The sequence below is a fragment of the Seriola lalandi genome, unplaced genomic scaffold, assembly GCF_002814215.2.
Source record: "Seriola lalandi dorsalis isolate HSWRI2012SDOR001 ecotype SW California unplaced genomic scaffold, Sedor1 jcf7180002054900, whole genome shotgun sequence".
NCBI classification, from domain to species: domain Eukaryota; kingdom Metazoa; phylum Chordata; class Actinopteri; order Carangiformes; family Carangidae; genus Seriola; species Seriola lalandi.
The window spans coordinates 113,278-117,864 of NW_019525452.1; the positions used below are offsets into that span (position 1 = coordinate 113,278).

Consider the following 4,587-nt stretch of genomic DNA (forward strand, 5'->3'; position numbering starts at 1 on the left):
GGGGTGGGGGGGTTGAGGAGAGATGGATGCTGGATGAAAAGAGGACGGAAGGAGGGATGGAGGGAAACAGGTGGGGGAGTGGTAGGGAGGTGGGTTGGACAGGGTGAGAGACACAAGGAAACGAAGGGAGAACCCATCAGAGGCGAAAATGCACTGAACACAACTGCAGACTGAGGAAGAGGCGGCAGACAGAGAGATCTAAGAAACAAGAAAAGGAGAGGTGAAAGAGGATGGAGAGAGGAAAAAAGGAGGAAGAGAGGGACGGACACTCACCCATTTCAGTGGGCTCTCCACAGGCGAGCACAATCCCTGCTCTGTGATCCCATCCTGGGGAAAGGCGCAGCGAGATCCTGGAGCTCCCTCCACTGAATACCAATGGGGCTGCTATTATCAGCTCTCTCACACACACATACACACACACACACACACACACACACACACACACACACACACACACTCACTCACATACACACACACACACACACACCGGCACTGTGGAGGAAAAGACACAAACACACAGAGTCAAGTCTGGGGTAGTTGTTCAAATCAGAAGAAAAAAAAAGCTGTCTCGTGATGCAAACAGCGTAACACAACAGAAGAGACATTGCAGCACAAGTGCATTTGCATTCCCTTCTCCCTCTCTTATTTTCTCCCATTTCTCTTTCTTCATAAAAAAAGCATCAGAGGCAGTGCACAAGCCAGAGGGATCAATCCACATACACACACACACACACACACACACACACACACACACACAGTACAAACGCTCATACACTGGCATTTGCAGCCTATAGAAATACTTACTGGGCATATATTCAATCCCAACCAGTCCCACAGTCGACTCTATTCTTGCTCACGGCTCCTCGGCTTCCAAGGGTGTTAGAGAGAAATGAGTTGTCCGCTATTTTCCTTTCCCTCCCCGTGGGTTCCTCTCAGCAGTATCTGATGCAGAGATAATGAAGGGTATGAAGGCAGACTTTGTCCTCCCTAATTCTCTCCTAACATGCAGTGTACATCCAGTTTTTCTGTATCCATTTGTTGATTCAGGTCCAATCCGTCCGCCAGCCTGTGGACTTCACTGTGATTCAGCGACACGCGACGGCAAGCGGCATTCACTTAGTCACCCTCCCCTCTGTGTCTCCCTGCTCTGTCTCTCCCCTTGCTCAATAGTATACCCATACCTCCTTGGCTTTCTCCAATCTAATCAGCTCTCTCTCTCTCTCTCTCTCTCTTTCTCTCTCTCTCTCTCGTTCTCTCCCTGCACCCTCCCACTCTCCTCCCTCCCTTTCCTCCTCCTTCCCAACACCCACTCCTCTACTCTCTCTCTTTCTCTCTCCCTCCTAGGTATTTTTCTCAAAGATGTATATCAACCCCCCCTTTCCTCCCCCCAACCCACTCTCTCTCTTTCTCTTATCTCTGTCAGTCTCTGCGATAAGCATTTGAAATAAGGGGAAAGGCAAAAAAACTGGCCATGAAGAAAACACACACTATCTGAAACAAACACACGCGCGCGGGCCATCAGAGAGAGAGGGAGAGCGAGTAATCATAGGGATGTGTTGCATCCTCAGCCAGGGTAAACTACTGACAGAGTTTGACATGGCTACATGCTCAGGGTGACAAACACTATCACACCACCACGCAACTCGCCTCATACCCTATGACACACATCACGCACTGTCACACACACAAACACTTATATATCTACACACACACACACACAAACACACACACACACACACACAGCAGAATCAGATGCAAACACACATCTGGGCTCACAGACGGAGGCACATATTGACATAATGTCACTGATATGCACAAATGCAAGCGGGGGAAGGAGAAGTAAACACACACACACAGACATAAATCCTATCACAGCATGATGTTGGATCAAACATGCATGCAGGCATGCACTGTGCTGCAATGTACTTAAGTACATTAGTCAAGAGCGATACACTTCTGAGATATTCTGAGTTATTTGTACTTTACCTACCACTACATTTCAGGGGATGTTGTACTTTTTACTCCAGTACATTTATCTGACTGCAATAGTTACTGATTACTTTTGAGATTAGGATTTGTTTTCATTTTATGCCTTTACCAGACAGCCGACAACCAGAGATGACAGGAAATGAGGAGAGAGATGCAACAAAGGCCCTTGGCCAAACATGCTGCATCTTTATAGATTTACTATACGACAATATATTGTTGACCAACTATGAAATGAAAGTGCTGTTAACACATTAATGCATATATAATTGTGCTACAATGCTCTGCAAAGAGCAAGTCTGCAAACTTTTATTACTACTTTGCTGTTAGTGCTTACTTACTTACTTACTCACTGTGCTTTACTTAAATAAAATTCAAATAGTGGACTTTTACTTGTAGTTCAGTACTTTTTTCATTCCGATTTCTACTTTTACTGAAGTGACTTAATACTTCTTCCACCACTGGGTGAACACATGAACACATACTGTACTGAAAATCATCTCTCCTCTCACCAGAGCACCCTGACACTTCATGTGGGACTCCCTTGAATGGAGCTGACACCCTCCTCACTATTTATAATGTTCACTCATATAAGGCACAACTCCACAACAGCATGAGCCCAGTGCAAGCAGACAGCAGTCTCCAGAGGAAGCAGCTCACACTATATGATGTCACTGCCTAACTCCCATATCCTACTTCTATCACGCTACGCTGTCTCATCCCCCCTAACGAGACTGGCACGTTGGCCTTGTGATGCCTTTGTTCCTCACTGGTGCCCTGGTCGGTGCAAGTAGCCTTTTCAATATAGATCGTTTTTTTAACCTTGCAGCTCCCTTAACATTTCATGTCCTCCAAGGCTATTAAACTCACCACAGTGTGTTGAATCATTGATTTTGTCACTCTGTGCATGAGGTGGCTCTTTAATTGCTACTGACAACACTGTGGTGCCTTGCAGTGATATTTGTAAATTATGCTTCAAATCATTTTAAAACAGGTGTTTGGTTAAAATATTACTGTTAGATTTTAATTCAACAAAATTACAACTAAAACTGCCAAGAGTCTATTACTAATTAAGCCACAGTGCTCCTGTCTGAGCAAAAATGTTACATACGCAGTGGTGTAATGTAAAGTTAGGGCCTATTTGTGTCTCCCATATTGACTAATACCCTCTGATTTGAGCCTTTGGATACATCAACTCTGGTTCGTCCACGAAGTTGTCCCCTAATCAAACGGGGAAGCAAATATAGTATGTGACAATGCTGAGCTGTCCCCTTTACTTTGGTCTCAAACAGCCCCCCCCCAATGCTTCATCATGTTTTCACCTATTCACTTTGCATCTCATAAAATTATGTTCATCTCAAGATGTCTTTGTCCAGTGGGCGGACAGTGCTGGAACACCTATTACTCACTCATGCTTGAGCCTATTAGACTGCAGCCATGTCACGCCAGCGGTTCCCTTAGGCCATGGCATTTTTTATTCCGTGTGTGTGTGTGTGTGTGTGTGTGTGTGTGTGCGTGTGCATCTGTGTGTGTGTGTGTGTGTGTGTGCGTGTGCATCTTTGTGTGTGTGTGTTCGTGTGTGTCTGATTGTCTGTGTGGACATTTGGATATGACTGTATCTGCACCCGACCAACTTGCAAATCTAAAATTCTTTATTTAGGCTCTGCGCACGTGGTGAGTGTGTGTGTGTGACTTGGAGGGTTGAGAGGGCTGCGTACACAGCGTTACCCCTGGCTGTGACCCACAGCTGCAGTTTTCAGGAAGTCAGGAGGAGTCTCCGTGTGCTGTCTCTCCCATTCAATCACACACACTGACACACGCCTGCAGTCCCAGTGTGTGTCTGTTGTTTAATTTACCTCTGGTCTAATTTACCCCTCTCTTGGTTTTCATCACGACTGGGTGACACTGAATCTGCTCTGTGAGAGGGCTCTGTCTGCATATTATACTCAGTCTTTTTATGTTCATACTATATATATATATATATTGATAACCCAACATGCAAAGATGCATCAAGGCAATTTAACTTAATATATCTGGTGATTTAGGCCTCACTGCATCCTCTGAAAATCTGCTGTCACTCTCTATTTCAGTCTCCCTCCTTTTCTCTAAATATGCATTCAACAGCTGTCTCTCTCTCATCTCCATCCCACACCACTTTGCTCTTGACAAATTGATATGGAGCGCTTTTACATAACAACTATGTATCACACACACACTCCAAATACCATCGACAGCACAAATGTAAACCTTATTCAACCATCACACACACACTTCGCTGCAGGTGTTAAGAGCCCAGCGTTTGCAATTGCGAATGTCTATTTGTAAGAGTGTTTCCTTACTTTTCTCTTCGTAGAGGCTTCCGTGTTAACTATTGCTTGGAAAGCATGCAAAACAGGGGAGGGAGAGGGAGAGGAAGACAGAGGGAGGGGGGAGAATTGACATTCTGCCCGAGCACTGCGCTCTGCTCGTGGAATAATGATTAGCTCCTCAGTATTCTAGTCACATATGCTTCACTATCAATGAGAGAGAGAGAGAGAGGACAGAGGAAAAATGAGGGAGGGGACAGAGAGGGAGGAGACAAGCAGAGGGAGGTGGGAAGGG

At 45.4% G+C, this 4,587-nt stretch overlaps 1 protein-coding gene across 1 annotated transcript in view; it reads right to left on the reverse strand.

The window, feature by feature from the left end:
* The window catches only part of grik5 (glutamate receptor, ionotropic, kainate 5), an 85,453-nt gene extending 84,307 nt beyond the window's left edge, over positions 1–1,146 (reverse strand). Inside the window, exons 1-2 of the mRNA XM_087180303.1 lie at positions 805–1,146; positions 274–492 (exon numbers count right to left, since the gene is read on the reverse strand). The gene's annotated coding sequence lies outside the window, so the exon portion shown is untranslated. The remainder of the gene's footprint in view (positions 1–273; positions 493–804) is intronic.
* Positions 1,147–4,587: the final 3,441 nt, after the last annotated feature.